This window comes from Natrix helvetica, assembly GCF_964273705.1.
Source record: "Natrix helvetica genome assembly, chromosome: 14".
NCBI lineage: Eukaryota > Metazoa > Chordata > Lepidosauria > Squamata > Natricidae > Natrix > Natrix helvetica.
The window spans coordinates 14,488,121-14,505,255 of NC_138564.1; positions in this window are offsets into that span (position 1 = coordinate 14,488,121).

Genomic DNA, 17,135 nt, shown 5'->3' on the forward strand with positions numbered 1-17,135 from the left:
GGTGGGCTTCACGTGGCCATCCATTGGTGACCAAATGCTCAGAAGGCCAGGCAGAGCTGTCCAGCTGGCACCAGATTGAGTGCTGTGCCCAGCTGTTAGCTGGCTGGGTCTCCCCTGCCCTGCCCACCCCATCTGCCGCCACCTCCTTCCCTCAAGTCTGTTGGGGTTGCCCATCCTTGGCTTAAATTCCTCATACCGGAAAAGGTTTCCTGCCCCCAAAGCACCCTCAATTCCGCCATGGGCTCCAACGCTGGGGGGCCTCAAGGGACCTAATGGAGGTCCAGGAAGGGAGTTCACCAAGCCCCGGAGTGGGGCAACTGGAAGCCGCCTTCCTCCCTGTCTGGAGGCTGCAAGGGAGGCAGGCCTTCAGAGGAAGCACGGGGCCTCGCGTGGTGAAGTCCCGTGGGAAGGGGCCAGGCTGAACTCTCCAGTGGGTCACAGTGCCCCTGGTGCCAACATGCCTGACACCAAGCAAGCCAGGCCTCCTGCGGAACCCCCTCACGGGCTCCCATTAACCCTTTCCTGGTCTTAGGAGAGCCTCTTGGCGGCCACTCCCCACACCCCTTCCTCCAGCCACGGAAACTCCTCTGCGTTGGCTGGGGGGAGAGGGGGGGGGCTTCAACAGGAAGACGATGGTGGCAAATAATTTCCCAAGGGGAGGAAGGCTGCCCCTCAGGGCAACATGCCGGGGGCGGTCAAGTTCTCCACTTCGCTGGTGCTTTGGAACGGGAAGGCCTGGACTGGGGCCACAACCTTGGGGCCCCGAAAGCAGCCGCCTTCCTTTGCCACGGCTGCCATCTCTGCCGGCCCTGAGAGGCCTGGGGTCCCTTCCCGGGGTCTCCCCAGCCATCCTGCGAGGCCCTGATAAGCCCTGGCGAGGGAGGGGAAGAGCGGGCCTTGTCTATCAGCCCATTAAAGGCTATTCTTGCGATTCTCCCCCCTTCATTAATACTCTGGGTGAATAGACCACGGAATAAAGATCGGCCGAGGCCGCACAATTGTCAGATTGAAAGGTAACTGTCAACAGAAGGAAGGGGGTTACAAAAGGGCCCATTTCAGTGCTTAGCAAATGGTTTTGGGGCTGTCATTTCAATGGGCTGTTTCTCAGAGATTGTGGTTTTCCTGAATAGCATTTTATTGCCCTGCCGCTGCTTTATTTTTTTTCCAGCCCATGCTGTCCCTGCAGGCTCCATTCAGCTGGAGACGTGGGCTCCCTCCCTTTCAGCTCTCCAAGGAAAGTGGCCACCAACCACCGGCCAAAGGGGGAAACTGCCCTGGGCTGGGGAGAAGGAAGGGGGGGGCGTGGCTGGGGCCACTCCGCCTGCCAGCCAGGGAGTCGCTCCAGCCCACCGCCCAACTCGCATCACTATGCCACGTGTCCCTGTGCCAAGCACAGTCAGGGAAGCCATCACAGCAGGGGGTCTCCTGGCATTGCCCACCTCTCGTGCTCCCTGCCCCCTGCCGGGAAGGTCAGGCAAAAGCAGCCCCCTCAGCCTCTCCCTCTGGGCCGCCTCTGCTTCCCGTCTGCAGGCTGAGAAGACTGGCCCAGGCCCAGGGTGGCTGCTGGGCGAGGCCTCTCTTGAGCCCTGGGGCGGTGGGCAACCTCGGCCTTTGCGAAGGGCATCCAAGCCACCCTGTGGTCGCTGCTCCTGCCCTTCTCAGAGCCCCCCCCCCCCCCCGCTGCTGCCCATGGCCAGGCAGCCCTCTCCCCCCTCTCTCCCTCTGCAACTGCAGAGGCTGGGAAGCTCTGCTCTTCACCCACATTCTCCCGTAGGCTTTCGGGCCTCTGTTTATGGGAAGACTTGCCAGGCCTCTGGGGCACCGAGGGACAGCCTGCCTGGTTCTGCAGGGTCCACCCAGGGCACCCTCGGGGGCCATGCCACAGAAAATAAGGAAGGGGCTGAGGCTGCAGAGCCAGAGCTCCAAGACCGCCTGGAGGGCCTTGCAAGGCTTCCGGGACAGAGCCAGGCCTCTCCTGTGCAGGGCTGGCCTATCGCACCTGGTCCGGAGGTCCAGAAACCCAAGGGGGCTGGGGGGGGGGGATCCCTGCGTTGGGGGCTGCCGTCAAAGCCAAGTTTCTTGCTTCCTATGCCTGGAAGCTGCTTCAGTCGTGGGTCCGAATTGCCAGGCCGAAAGGGTCTGAAAGGGTTAACCCTGGACAACTGCTGGCAGGGAAGAGGGGAGGGGAGGGGGGGGAAACTCCACCTGGGGAATTGGGCATGAATATGCTTCACCTTTTCCAGAGCGCCCCCCCCCCTCCCCGCCTCAGAGGATAACTGACCTTTGGAGGAAAATAATGAAAAGAAGAAATCCCTCGGAGGAAATCTTGTGGTTGGGCCTCTGAAACCAGATCTGCTCCTGGAGGTTGCCATGGCAACCACAGTCTTTTATGATATGAAATCCATGAATAGAGGGAGAAGCCCCCCCCCCCCCCGAAGCTCGGTGGGCCAGGAGCTGGGTCCCCCCCTCCCCCGTTCTACCTTGCTTGGGACGGTGGCAGCTTCCCCTGCTGCTTGGGATTCCCCCCCCCCCCCCGGCTCCTCGGAGGCCCCATTGGGGAGTGGTCCCGGGATGCTGGTGGGGACCCTGGCCCAGTTGGGTGGGTGTGAAAGAATGTGGGTACAAAGGAGGCTCCCCAGGCCTTGACTCTTCCTCCCTTTGGGGCGGGGAGGGTCATCCACCAGCACCCCCATTTGTTCAGTGCACCTAGGCCCAGAGGGGAGAGCAAGGGAATGGTGGGGGCTGCCCTGCTTCAACTCCCCAGACTCCCTTTCTTTCTGCAGTGATAGTCCTACTCTGCCCCCCTTCTGCCAACAGGCCTTCTCCTTCTCAGGGCGGGTGGGTGCCATCTTGGCAGGCTCTGAGTGGACACCCGCAGCGGCCTCAAGAGTCCTTTGGGTAGCCGAGAACGGGTTCTGGAAGCCAAGGCAGAGGCTGGGAAGGGGAGGCCTCCTGGAGGGGCCCCTCCCTCTTTGCCTAATCAATTAACTTTGGGTCAAATTAGAAGGGTTAGAAAAATGAGCCGTAAAGAGAGGCTTTGGGAACAGGGCCTGTAATAAGAAGCAATATTGATTACTGCCACGGAACCTTATAAATCATTCATGTTCTCTACCAATCTTCCCAGCTGATTTCCCCGAAGCTGTTTGCCTCGGAGATGCAATTAAAATTAAAATGTTGAGCCGGCCATCGCAGAGAAGACGGAAGGCCCGCAGATGGCAGAGCTGGGCCTCCAAGCACGAGGGCCCTCCTCAGCCAGACGTAACCTGGCCTCTCCTTTTCCTCTCTTGTCTCTAAAAGGGGGGGTGGGGTGGGCAGGACGCTCCGGATAGCCTCCAACTGGCACAGGTGCAGAAGAGGATGTTCCCCCAGCCCCCTAGCCAGCCCTCGGCGGAAGGGCCAAGGTTTGCGACCGCTGGGCCTTCTGAAAGCAAAGGGGGCGTCCCAGCCACCAGGGAATGGATCGCCCTGGCTCAGGTCCAGCGTTGGAGGCCGGGGCTGGCATGCCCTCAAGAGAGGAGGAAGAAGCCCTGGGAGTGAAGGCCCCATTGGAGGAGAGAGCTGCCTGTGGAGCAGGTCCCCCTTCCCTTCCCATGAAACGCCTGGCTGATCAGCCACATAGGGTTCTCTGCATGGAAAGAAAAACGGACCTCCAGCGTTAGGCATGGCTACAAGAGGGAACCATCGTTTAATTGCTGCTTGTGAGCCCCCTTCAAAAGGGACTCTGCCTGACTCTGTGCATTCTCTCCCCCCACCCCTGCCCCCTCCCCAAGATTCCAGGTTAGCTCAAATCCGGGTGATTTAAGCTTTCGGCTCCTGGAACAGGGCAGCCGGGATTGCCAAGTGGCAACCCGCCCCAGCCAGCCACGATGCGCCAGAGTCCCCTTGCTCTTGAGATGGAGAGCCAGTGGAGACTTCAGGCCTGCTTGGATCATTGCTTCCCCAAAGGGGGACAGTAGTTCCCCTTCTGCAGGCTTCACCCCAACAGAAGCGGCCAGAGCGGGAAGCCTCGGCCGGGATCCTTTGGCTGCCAGGATCAACCTTTTTCCCAGCTCCAGAAGTAGGAAGAATTGGAAGGGAGGGGAAGAGGGAGCGGGACTCCCTGGCCACTCGGGCTCCCACCTGGAGCGAGAAAGCCCTGGCCCTGGCCTGCCTCCCCGGCTGGGGCAGTGCTCTTTGTCTGGGTCAATCGGCCAGGCAATCCAGGGCTGTTGCTGGAGCAGCCATCCCTGCCTTCCTGGCAGGCTGCAGCCAGTGCCTCCCTCTCCGTCAAATGTGAGGCGGCAGGCCCATTTCTCGCTTGCCTGCTACTGTCACCGAGGAGGCACTAACGGTTTCCGACAGAGCCATTTGCAGGCTTGGCAGCTCCAGCACCCACGCTGGAAAGTTTATTTACTCAGGCTGAGCTGACAAGCGAGGACTTCTCCAATCATGGCTGCCCAAACTACTGTATTTGTGCAGGAAGACGTGGGGGCCGGCACCCATGAAGGGGGCAACTCTGGCAAATGGCCTTAAGGAAGATGAGAGTCTCCTTCCGTCCTCCATCCGCCTGGGCAGTGTGCTGCCGTCCTTTGGGCTGGCCTGCCTGGAGGACTGGGGCCCTGAAGGCAGAGGCTTCCTCCTGGGCTCCAGCAAAAGTGACCCAAGCAGGGAGAGTGGGAGCGCTGGCTGCCAGCCATGTGGAGACCGTCCGGCTCTTGGTGCTATCCTGTGGAGTGGAAGAAGATTGCAGGTGGTGGACCCGTGCTTGCAGCTGGCACAAGCCTGGTGTGCAAAGCAAAGGGTTTGCCTTCTGTTGCACATGTGTCCCCCGCAGAGAGAAGAGAGACCAAGGTTGTGTGATGAATCAGCTGTGTTTCTATTCTTGAAAACGTTGGCCAGTTTCAGAGTTCCACCTGGTCCTGGGGCCCGAGGCTTACCAGCCAAGGGACTTCCTCTGGAGGCCATTGGCGGGGAGAGGAGTGGGCCACTGTGAGAACAGACTGCTTGACTAGATGGGTCAGGGGTCCAATCCAGCAAGGCACGAGCCCAGGTGAGAGCTGGTGGTTAGGCTCTTCCTTATCTGGCTATATTAAGACTTTCTCCTCTTCCCACAGTTTGCAAACTTTAAAAAAAATAATCTCATCATTTCAACAAGTGTAACAACTAAATTATCATCTTTACATGATTAAAGTCTGTGCAGTGTCTTTTCTTGGCAAACATTACATGCCCATAATTTTACTAAATGTAATAAACCAACCATAGAACTATTAATTTTACTATGGTATTCATAACAATTAGAAACGCGTGAACCTTAAAATGATGAAAACTGAATGGAATTCTAAAATAGTTGTGACTGTAGAGACCCCACGCCCTCCTCCTGCTGACGCCCTGCTCAGAAAGCAGCCCCAGGGATGCTCCCCCAGCTACGAGAAGGGGGGGGGGGGCTTCTGTTTGTCTGTCTCTTCGGCTAATTTATATAGCCACCCATCTCAAAGCAGAGACTGGTAAACAGTCCTAAAAAACACTTAAAACTCAAACGGAAAAGAAATGGCCGTCCTTTGATGTCAGCATTATCAAGCAAGGGTTGCCCGCTTCCCCTCTCGGTCTCTCCAGCCAAACTGCCCCGTCCAAAGAGAAGTCCTCTCCTGGGGCGGATAGGCTAAAGGAGACGAGGCTGGGCTGGGTCCAGTTATGCGTCTCCTCTGGAGGCAGGCCGACTCCTTGGAGGACTTTGCAGCCAAGACTGGTGTGATCCCTGCAGCTTTTCTCCTGTCCAGGTGGGCAATTCCTTCACTAGGTCACGGCCGGGGGTATCAGGGCCACAATTTCGCCACTCCTTTTGCTGCCGTTTCTCATCCATTTTGTTCCCTGGAAGTATCTGAGCAGGCCGTTTGCGAGTGGAAAGGCCAGGTCACGACTCCTGGGGTGCTTTGCACTGAGGAAGGAAGGAAGGAGGAGGCCTCACTTGGGCCAAAGCACTTCTGCTGTGGAAAGAAAACGGGGGGGGGGGGGCGAGGCGAAGGAGCCCCTTGGCCAGTCAGTGCAGGGATGCTGAAGTGACCTTCTCGCTTGACCTTCTTCCCAGGGAGGGAATCGCTGCTTTGGGGAGGGCCTTGCAGGAGGTGAGGAGACAGCTCTCCATGCCATGAATTCTTCCGGAGTGGACGTGCCCCCTCCGCGTCACTCAGGAAGGGAGCAGCCAGTGATTCATGGTGGGGCTTCCCAACCCAGCGAACTGCCATTAGAGGCCAGGCGCTGGGAACAGCAGGGGGTAATTAAACCACTTGTTTAATTGAAAGGGCTTTGATTTATGGGGCCATAAACCCTTGCCTTCCCATTTGCTAGCCAGGGCCTGGGGTGCAGGCAATTGCCTAATGGATGCTCACTGCCACTTGGGGGTTGGAGGGGCTGAGCCAGGCTCCATCCCATCCTTCATGCCACCTTGCCACCTCCCTCCCTCCCTCCCTCCCTCCCTTTGCCTTTGACCTGCATCCGGCCCAACTGGAGAAGCTGGAAAAGCCTAGAAAGCCTCTTCCCAGCCTGCCCGAGCCTCTCCCTTGGCCAGACACAGGCAGAGCCCTGGAGGCAGAATTCCCCACAGGAGAATAAAAGGCTCCTGAGCGCAAGAGACTTCCTGGAATCTTGCAAAGTGGATGCCAGGGCTGGGATGGGGGCTTCGGGTCCTTGCCACGTGGGGTGCCAGGACTGCTGTGCCCTGTAGCAAAGGGCTCCCTTCCTCATTTGGTGCAGCTGCTCTCTGGGGGTGGCAGGAGACAGGTCAACCCAAGGAAGGTCAGTGAGTCGACCCAAAGTTAGGCAGCCTGGAAAACTCCACCAAGAGCTGTTAAAATGCAAATCCTGCAACCCCTGAGAGGGGAGGGGAGGGGTGCTCAGACCTCCTCTGTGGGGCTCAGGATCCAGTCAGGGTAAAGCTGTGTCTCTTGGGTGCCCCCTCCCCTCCCAAGAGACACTCTGGTCAGCCGATGGAAGGGGAGCCATTTGCTTCTCAGAGGGGTGCCAACTGTGGGCCAGAGGGCCAGCAAAATGCTGCTCAGTCCTACATCTCTTCAGTGAGAAGCCCCCCTGTCCAGATCCCTTCATCCCAAAGATCTTAAAGCACCTCCTGCAGCCAGGAGAGGGATCACCAGTCCCACCTCTGTCCCAAGGAGCCCCCTGCTTCCTCCTCCTCCTCCTCCTCCCTATGCCACCCTCCTTAGGGGACTCCTCTCAAAGGAGCGCAATTTACCATGGAGCCTGAAAGGAAGACTTCTTCTTCTCCTCCTCCCCTCAAGGCAGCAGAATCCCTTCTTTGCTCCCAGAGACCGAGAGCATCCTCTTCCAGTCCTGGGCAGCTATCACTCCCATGCCACCACTCGCTCTTAGGGAAGCCGAAAGGAGCCTCCAGGACGGAGACCAGCCACATCACCACGGGTGCCCTTAGCACTCAAGCCAGGGCCAGGAACAGAGCCCTGGCCTGCTTCCCCCTCCCTGCCCCCCCCCCGGGTCTCCCTGGGAAGCCTGGATCTTGCGACCTGCGTCAGGCCATCCTCCTCTACCTGTCCTTGAGGGCACCAAGACGGCTGCAGGCCAAAGGCCACCGCTCTCCTCCTGGGGCCCTGGCCAGCAGTGTAGGCAGGTTGAGCCCCTCCAGAGATTGCCTCTGGGGCACAGCAGAAGGGGGCCAAGTTGGAGCAGGGCCCAAAGGGACCACCCATGGGGGGGAGCTCCTCTTAAGGAGCCGTGGTCAATGGCCGTGGCCCTTTCCTGCCCAGAAGGACTTGTCCCCCAGGCCTTCTCCGGGCTCTCAGGATGCCGCTCCTCCCAGGGGCCGCTCCCAGCGCTTCCTCTGGCCACGGCTGAGGGAGGGCGCCTGGTTTCAAGAGTGTCAGCTTTCCCTTTATTACAAATCGCCCTCAGTCCCCAAGACAGCCACAGATCTTGTGCTTTTAATTGCACAACCAATCCATCTTTCTGCCGTGGTGGTAGAAATGGTGGTTCGTTCACCCGTGAAGGGTGATTTTCTTTTATGAGTGCTGGAGCTCAATAACTCATGGCCGCCTGGGGAGGCCTGGTGCAGAGCAGAGCACCCCATCCTGCTCTGGGGCTTGAGGGGCCCAGAAGGGCAAGCACCCGGGCACAGCAAAGGAGTTGCACAAGCCCAGGCGTTCGGAAGGGGCCTGCTGTGCCAACGGGGTGGGTGTCCCTCTCCCAGAGCGGGGTCAACGGCCAGGGAGGGAGGACAGTCAGGGCACAGGGAAATTTCTTTCCCCCCTCCCTGCAGGGCACAGTAAACAGATTCCCCCGGTGAGTGGAGACAGGCTGAGCTGCTGCCCATCTCTTCCGCTGCTTGCAGCTCAGGCCTCTCCTACAGTTTGCCAGGGTGTGGACGCCTCCCTGGCCCGAGAGAAGAGGGGGGGGTCCCTTCGTTTTCTTGGCAGTGGCAGCCGCAGCCTATTTGGCTGTTTGTGTGTGTGTGTGTGCGTGCCTTGTAGTGTGGCATTCATCAATAATGGACCTTGTGAGGTGGGTGGTGGCTCTGTCCCAGCAAGTGGGCCAAGGGGGGAAGCCAGGCTGACGGGTGGTTGGCCACTCCACTCTTTCCAGCAGAATTTGAAGCAATTACAATGCTTCCCTTGGAGATTAGTGAGGTAAAGAATGGTGGCGGCCTGGGAGCGGGAGAGGCACCCAAGAGGTTTGTGCAATGACCAGAGAACCCATCGCAGCCCCCTTCTCTTCCAAGCAAGCCGCAAGGAGGGAGTTTCCCCAGTGAACTTCCAACGGTTGCCTCAAAGTTCCCGGCCATTCCTGGCAGAAACCGACAGCCATGCCCCCAAGTGGCCTTCTTCGGGGAATGAGGTGCGGAGCCCAACTGTGGGCCCCGAAGGGAAATGCGTCTCTCCAGGCAGCAGCGGATCACAAGGGCAGATGTGCACGCCCTTTTAGGCCATCTCCCCAGCTGCTTGGCTCCTGCTGCTGCTTTTCTCTTTTGGACCCCTCCTCTTTATCCCCCACCCACACGGCCTCTGGCACAATGTCAGCCGGGCAAGGGTGTCCAGGGCAGGTGAAGCCCAGGGTAATCTTCCTTCCCAGGGGTGGCATTGAAAAATGTTAGCAACCGGTTGTCTGCCTGGTTGCTGGGTGGGCGTGGCCATGGCCTACCTGACCACCTGCACCATGGCAGGGTGGTGGTGTTTCGCCCTCCCCAGACTCTGGAAACTTTTTCCGAGCCTCCGGGAGGGTAAAAGTTCTGGAGGCCCTCCGGAAGCTGGGAACAGGTCCGTTTCCAGACTTCCGGGAGACCCGTTTTGCCCTCCCAGAACCTCCGCACGGGCCCTGCGCTTACCTGGCCTGATGAACGGGCCGTGTGAAGACTCCTGGGAGGGGAGGTGCCAGCCGGTCCTTGCAAAGTTAACATCTGGTTCAGCTGAATCCCACTGCTGCCCCTGCCCCTGCCCCTGCCAAGGAAGGTTTCTGCCAGGTCTCGAATTCAACAGCCCACCCCCGAGCACGGTGATATTTGGGGGACTAACCAGGGGCTGCAAATGACGGTGTCTTAACTGGGACATTCAACTCAGAGAAGCTCAGGTTTCCTCTCCCTTCTGTACTTAAGAATAAGAGAAGTCACTTGACCTTCCCGCAGCCCCCACAATGGCAAGGAAGGGAGACCTTTTGACAAACTCCCTTTGTAATGTCTCTGGTCTTCCTCAGGCAGCTGCTGAAAAGGCTTCTATCTCAAACCGAGGCTGCAACCGCCCCAAGAAAGCTCTGGTGAACCCGGCCTCCCAATTAATCACCCCCGACAGCCGCCTTGGCATCACTTCCCAGAGCGAGGGGATGGGGGGCTGATGCCTTCGCACAACTGCAGAGACAGACAGAAGGGCTGATGCTGAGCTGGTCAGTCCAGACAGGTCAAAAGAGGGAAGCCCCTGTGTGTCCCTGGGACAACAGAGGGGGACACCTGTGCACAAGCACACCCGGGCTGGGAGCTCAGGCCTCTTCCCCTCCCATATTCTGACTGTTTGTGCGTGACACAGATCTATCATTAAGTTAATCATGGTTTACTCCCCAGCCCAAATTTTTTGCACAAGCCGACCGCATGGGCTGGATTTGCACAACATACTTGGCTAAAATGTGGTTGTCCACTTCATTATCAGTGCCTCCTGTGAAATAGCCCCTGTCCACAAGCTTAATGCAAGTCACTCTGGACTTCCAGAAGGCTTCTCTTGATACTATAAATCATCAAAGGCTAAGATCGGAAGGCACATCGGGGGTCTCCTCTACACGGCATTCCCCCAGGTGCCCTCGGGCATTGCGTCAGCAGAGTGCCTGGTTCCTCCCCCCCCCCCGCCATGGCTCCCCCAGTCCTGCCCTTGGCCTCTGATTTGTCCTCCTCAAGAGCAGGACTGAGCATGACATTCTCCTTGCTGGCTCGGGACCGTCCTGATTCTGGGTAGGTCCCCTCCGGCCTGCGTTCAATAGATCTGATCACCCAAGTTGCTGGCAGGGGTGCCCAACAGAGTGCTCCGTTGCTTTGAGGCAGGGCCTGGACCTGGACTCGCTGGGCACCCTCCTCCAACTGGCTCTGCCTCCTTCCGAGGGAAGCAGGGTCTGGCCCACACTTGGCCGTCTTCTTCAGCCACCATTGCGACGACCCCTTTGCTGGAACCTAAACTGAGCCCGGTTTATTCCTGATGAGCCCCTTCTTCCGGAGTTTTGCTCCAACTGCCCTGGCCTCTCCCTCTTCTGCAAGGCAGAAGCATTGCCCTCCTCCATCCTCAGCAAGCACACACACACACACCGCTCCATAAGCTTCGCCCAAGGGCCTTGCGTTGTTCCTGACTGGAGAAGTGCAGGCCCTTGGCTGCCTGGCTCAGGATCCCTTGCAGACCAAGGGCCCAAAGCAAGCAGCTTGCCATAGTGGGACAGCCGGCCCCCTGGTTTCACCAAGCCCCTCCCATCCACCTGCCCACCTTGTTGAAACGGCAGGGTGCCTGATCAGTTACACCCTGGAAATCAGGCAAGGGTTGGGGCTTAAAAGAGCCAGGAGGCATCTGGCCAGCCTTTCCCAGGTCCCCACCACCACACCAGGCCCGCAATGCCCACAGGGTTTGGGGGGCTCCCTGCACTGGGATCTTGGCGTGGGCGGGAGGGCAGGGCTGCATCCCCCCTGCCACAACCCTAATGAGCAGGGAGGGCTGGAAAGCCAACACGCAGCATGCCACCGGCCTCGCAGGCCCGCAAGTGCCACTCAATCTCGGCTAGCATCCTCATTTAACTTTTATTGACAATTAATACCACAGGAAGAATGCCGCTGTTGTGTCAGGGAAACATAACATTGCTTTATAGCCTCATCAATTAGATGTTTCTGGAAACAACAGAGGTGCGGGCGGAGTGCCAACCCCCCCCCCCCTCCTGCCTGTCACCTCCTGATCTCAGAGCTGCAGACCTTGCAAGCCCAAGGAGTCTTTGGGGAGAGCATGCTGAAAGAAAGCAGGGGATGGCACGGCTGGGGGCAGCAGGGAAAGCGCCTGCCCCCATGGGCTTTGGCTGGGTTAGGGTTAGGACAATCCCTGGCTGCAGCCCTAGCAGGACTGGGGTCTGAAGGAGGGGGCTCCCATTCAAGCTCTGTCCCCGGAGAAAAACTGCCCATTTCAAGACCCCGGGACATGCGGGTCAAGAGGGAGGAAGGGAGGGAGGGAGGATGCTTTGAGGGGACCAGAGGGTCTCTGCCAACCCTTTTGCCAAGCCCTGCCTCCTGGGCCGCCTTTCTACCTCAGGGTGTCCCAGCCCCCCCCCCCCCTGAGTCTGGAAGACATGTGGGCAGCATAGCTTGTTGTGCAAAATGCCAAACCAGAGTTGGAAACCAGAAGCTTAAATTCCATGAGCTGCGCTCTGGTGGCACCTGCGAAATGCCTCCGCTGCCCTCCCCACTGCCAGTCGCAAATAACCAGGAGCATTTATGGAGCTCAAAGGGCAGAAGAGTTTGTTAGTGCTAGCTATACACAGGATCCAGTCTGGTGCAGGGAGGGGGTTGCTGATGAGGCCGGAGGTCAGCCTTGAATGGCACCCCCTATTTGCCAACTGCTCTCTGCAACGCTGCCTTGGGACTTTCTGCCCACCCGCTCCCAAGGGGTGAGTGGGAGAGACCCTTCCAGCAAGAGCCAGTTGGGCCAGAGGCAGGGAGCCCCCCAGGCCCTGCCCTCCAGGGCTCAGCCCCCACCTGAGAGCTGATGCCGTCAGCTGGGAAAGGCCAACCTCTTTCTCTGCCCAGCAGAACAGGAGCAGCAGAGTCTCCCTGTGCCACCCTTAGCAGGAACACCAGGCGCAGCCCCCTCAAGGAAAACCCCCTGCCAGGCTAGGGGCTTAGCTTCTCCTCAGGGTGCGGAAAGGAGCAGGGGGAGACAAGAACTGCAGAAGCCAAAAGGGCTACGGAGGAGGGGGGATGCTCTTCCCCCTAAATTGCCCCGAGTCTAAAGCCACAGGCACAGCGCCAGCATTCCCAGCGGCTGGCCAACTCAGAGGGCTCTGCCCTCTTCCGCATCCTCTCTGGCTCGCTCCGGTTAATTGTTGGCACGCTTTGCCTGAAGACATGAAAGGCCCCGTGACAGGGAGTGTGATTTATGGCACCCACTGCAGAGGGGCACAGAAGCAGCGGCCTCTCCTCTCACTTAGCCAGGCGACTGTTAGAAAGGCTGGGCAGCTTGGGTCCTTTGGCTGGCTCTGGCCTCCCGCCCTGGGCCGCATTTGTGGACCCCTGGAGAGGCCAGCCAGAGGGAGAGCCACAGACTGGCCCCGGACAGAGCACCCTGAGTAGGTGCCAGACTCTGCCGGGCTGCTCCATTCCCACCCGGAGGAGGCCCATCGGCTCCTGCAGAAGACCCACGTCGGTCCCCCTGCCCTATGGCTTGCCAGAAACGACAGGCCCGGCCCCTCCCTCTTTCTCCGTGCAACAGCTGCCCAGGGGTTGCTGATGATGCCCGCCTGCACCCTGGGTCTCCTGAACCCCTGCAGTTGCCCCCACCCCGGTCCCACATCATTGGGGGCTTCCCTATGGGGCCCCCACCCCTCGCCTGGCCTTCAGTCACAGCTGCTGCGCTGCCCAGCCAGGGGGCCAGGGCACCCCACTCCAAACCTGAAACTGAGGCCGGAGCGCCCCCCCCCCCCCCGAGGGAAAGGGGTTTCTCCTCCCCCAGGCTGTCCTGTCCAGCCCCACAAGGGCAGCATTGTCCTGGCCTCTCCACAGGTCTCCTTGGGTACAATGAGCCCTGGGAAGAAAGCTGCTGCCTTTCCTTTCCTTCCGCCCCCCCACCTCCGCCCCCGTGCCCCCAGGTTGTCATGGCTACTTACTGGAATACATTTGTCAGCCGGGTGCAGCAAGGAGTGCTCTCCCTGCATTTCAATGGGGCAGAGAGCAAAGGCCCTCCTCCCCTGCCCAGCCTTTGTTATGCCCAGGGTCCTCTGGGGGCCTCCCCAGCCCTCCTCTGCCCGAGGATCCCACCGTCTCCGGTTCTCAGGGCATCGGGTTACCTGCACAAAGGAGGCCTTGTGGGGAGCAGCAGGTGCCGGGAGTGGGGGCCTTGCTGGCCCAGCCGACGGCATCAGCTTGCAGGCGGGAGCTGAGCCTGGAGAGCGGGACCTAGTGGGCGCTTTGCCTCTTCTTGGCCCAACGGGCTCTCGCTGGAAGGGTCCCTCACACTCCACCACCTGAGCATGGGGGGCATTGCTGGATTCCTGGCTGGGGCGGCTTTTCTGGTCAAGGACCCACCTGAGGAAGAGCGAGTAGGTCTGGGTTCACAGAGCAGGGCCACACCTGGCTCAGGGCCATCCTAGAGCTCTGCTCTCCGAAAGCTTCCCTGAGTAGTTCCCCCGTCTGGAGGGCAGGAGCACATCAACTCCCCGGCTGCGGAGGCTTCTGTGGAGAGGGGAGGATGGGGCAGAGGCAGCGGAGGCCACTCCCTGGCTTCTCAGGATGAAAGCAGGCCAGTGAGTCAAAGAAGGAGGCCTGCAGGTCCCCTTTCCAACCCCCCAAGGCCTCCCAAAGCAACATCTGGTCCCAGAAGCTAGGGAGGGGTGCCCCGGTGGAGACAGGAGTGACTGGACTTCTTGGCTGGCACTACCTCCATGGAAGAAAGGGGATTCCAGGGGTAGCCCAGGACTATTTCTTCTTCTTCTTCTTCTTCTTCTTCTTCTTCTTCTTCTTCTTCTTCTTCTTCTTCTTCTTCTTCTTCTTCTTCTTCTTCTTCTTCTTCTTCTTCTTCTTCTTCTTCTTCTTCTTCTACTACTGCTACTACACTACTACTACTAGTAGTAGTACTTCTCCTCCTCCTCCTCCTCCTCCTCCTCCTCCTCCTCCCCCCACTCCATTCTGCACATCCTCAACCATGGCTCCTTTCCTCCCGGTGTCCCTGCTTCCAGCTTCTCCTTCATTCTGAGACGGTCTCTGGATTCATTAATTTCAAGACCCCCCCCCCCCCTAGCAGAATCACCCATCATTCTCCTGCCCCAGATAACTCCAATTACGAATGGTGCTGGGCACCTCTGTGGTTGGCAATTCACCATTCCCTTCCCCTGATTTAATGACCTATTTGTATTCTATCAATAAATGAAGTTCCCAGGGTCCCCCCATAAATGGAAGAGACGCTCGGCATGCTCCAATAGCTGAAGCCCCCCCTCCCCCCAGGGGGGGGGATCTCATCACAGGGCCCAAATGCCTTGTAGGATTAAATCTCGTGACTTATCGGCCTCTCCTCTTGGCTGCACTTGAATATTAAACGTTGTATTAATAGCTCACTCTTAATTATCCATGAGTAATGTACTACAACTGGAAAATTAATGGAGGGGAGCGCCACAAAAATGAGAATTTCTACTCTGCCTTGGTGCTGCTTGAAGGAGCAGATTATGTTTCAGCCACTCCTGGGGGGGGGGGAGCACCCCTGAGAGGAGGGAGGGCTAGAAGCCCACTGACTCCCGCTGGCTGCCATGCAGCCCCCCACCCCCCGACCCAGAGCACCTCTGTGGGGGCCCTTGGCCCTGAACAATGGGGAGGGAGCCATCGGTGGTGCCAAACAAGGGAACCATTTCCCTGGGGAAAGAAGGGAGTGACGTGGGAAGCCAGCAGGCAATCAGAAGAATATGGGAAGAACTTTAGAGGCACTTTATCCTCTTCAGCTCAAGAGGGAAAGCTCTGCAGGTCACACCCTTGTCTGAAGGGGGGCAAGGCCAGAGGCACAAGAGGTAGAGCCCGCGCGGGCCTGATCCAGCTTGTGTTTCCCTGTGATGCCTACCAGGCACGAGGAGCCTTGCTTTGCCTGCATTCTGCACACACACACACACACCCAATAACAGATGGCCCAGCACTTCCCACCCTGCTTGATTGGCAGCCTTGTCTCAGAAGGGCTGGGGGCGCTCAGCCAAGAAGCCTGGGCAGAACTAAGGCTGGGGTTGTGAGGCTCCAAGTTGCCATCTAGTGCAACACTGTCCTCCTTCTTTGGATGGCCTGGCCGGCTCTGCCCCCAGGAGCCAGGCTGCCGATGGGTCCTACTACCGGTAACTGTCTGCAAGGACCCGGCAGGGCCGCCAGCCGCCCTGCCCCCATGTCAGGCCTTGGCATGGCTGCTCTTTGAGAGAACAGCTCTGGCGTCTTTCCAACCCACAGGAGCCGGAGGACAGAGGACAGCTGCCAAGCTCTGCCCGCGGAGGGGCTGACTTTTCACAGGGTCGTCAGCTGTGGGATATTTATATCCTGGGAAGGAGAAGTATTTCAGGCTGGCAAGACTGGGAAGTTGGCGTGGGTGAGAGAGAGAGGGAGGGCATCTGTGTGCCCACTGATGCCTGGCAGGGGTGCAGCCCCGAAGGGGGCAGGTGAAAGCCTGGCACTCCCTCTTCTGGAGCAGGGCATCCTCCGGAATAAGGCACCAGGAGAGAAAGTTTCAGCGTTGGGGGAATTGATGGTGGCACCCTCTCACAAACAGCAGCCCCAGGAGAAAATGCTGGCAGCCTTTCACCCACGGAGAAACTGCGCCAAAGCTGGGCAGGAGTGCCAGAGCTACAGCAGCAAAATATGGCAAATGGTCTGGGAAGAGCCCAGCCAAGCGCAGAGACAAATTGGTGTCCAGTGGAGGGTTTCCCTTCCCATTTCTGCCAGCCGCCATTCTTCCAGGACACATCTGGGGGGGGGGCAGGCCACTGCCGCCTTTCTCCCTCAACCAGAGTGCCAGGAGGGGTTTCGAGAGCATCCTCTGAAAAACCGTGAAGCACGAGAAGGGCTGCCTGGAATGGTGGGGGGGGGGCCTCAGCCGCTCTTGCGTTTCCCCTGCATCCAGCCCTTCCTTTCCATGGACCAAGAAGGGAACAGGCCTGGGGCCCCTCTGCCTCCCTCCCCCATCCCTCTTCCGTACATCCTCAGCTCCCAGCTAGCCCTGCGCTCTCCCTTTCTCAAAGCTTTCAGAGCCGAGGAAGAGGAAGGCTGGCTGTAGGCAAGACCAAGAGCTCAATTACGCCAGCTGCATCCCCCCCACCCACCCACCCACAGTCCCCTTTGCACAAGGGAGAGGGTCTGGGGCACTGGAGGCCCACCTCTGGCAGAGAACCCACCTGTTGCTGCCCAAGGGACAGGGGGACATAAATCTCCCAGGGGGCCTCCCTCTTTCCCTGGCTATGCACTGGCACCTTTTACAGCCCATTAATTACTTTCTCTAATAAAGTTTGACAGAATGATAACTTGCCCATGAAAAGCCTTGTAATAAATACATTTTCCATAACTTTACGCCATTCTTGCATGCCTGCCTCATAAACCTTGGCTGAGGTTCAGCAGTTCGTGGCCTCGCTCTCAGAGGGACCCCCATCAGGGGTTCGGCCTTCCGGGGGGGGGGCTGCGCACGGCACCTGCCCTTCACCATCCTGGGCTTCCCCTCTGGCCAGGAAGACCTGGGGGTCTTTCCTCTCCCTGCTGGAGGAAGGGGTCGCTCCCACGGCTCCCTATTCCGGACCAATGGCCTCTTTGTCGAGGGGGGGGGGGTGACCCTTGGATCTGCAGAGCAGGAGGAGGGTTGGCCTTCCATCAGCTGAGCTGCAGCAGGGCCTCAAAATGGCTGGCGGGGCCCTTCTGCAGCCGTTTCCCAATTAGGCCCCTTTCCCCTGGATTCAGTGACTTTGAC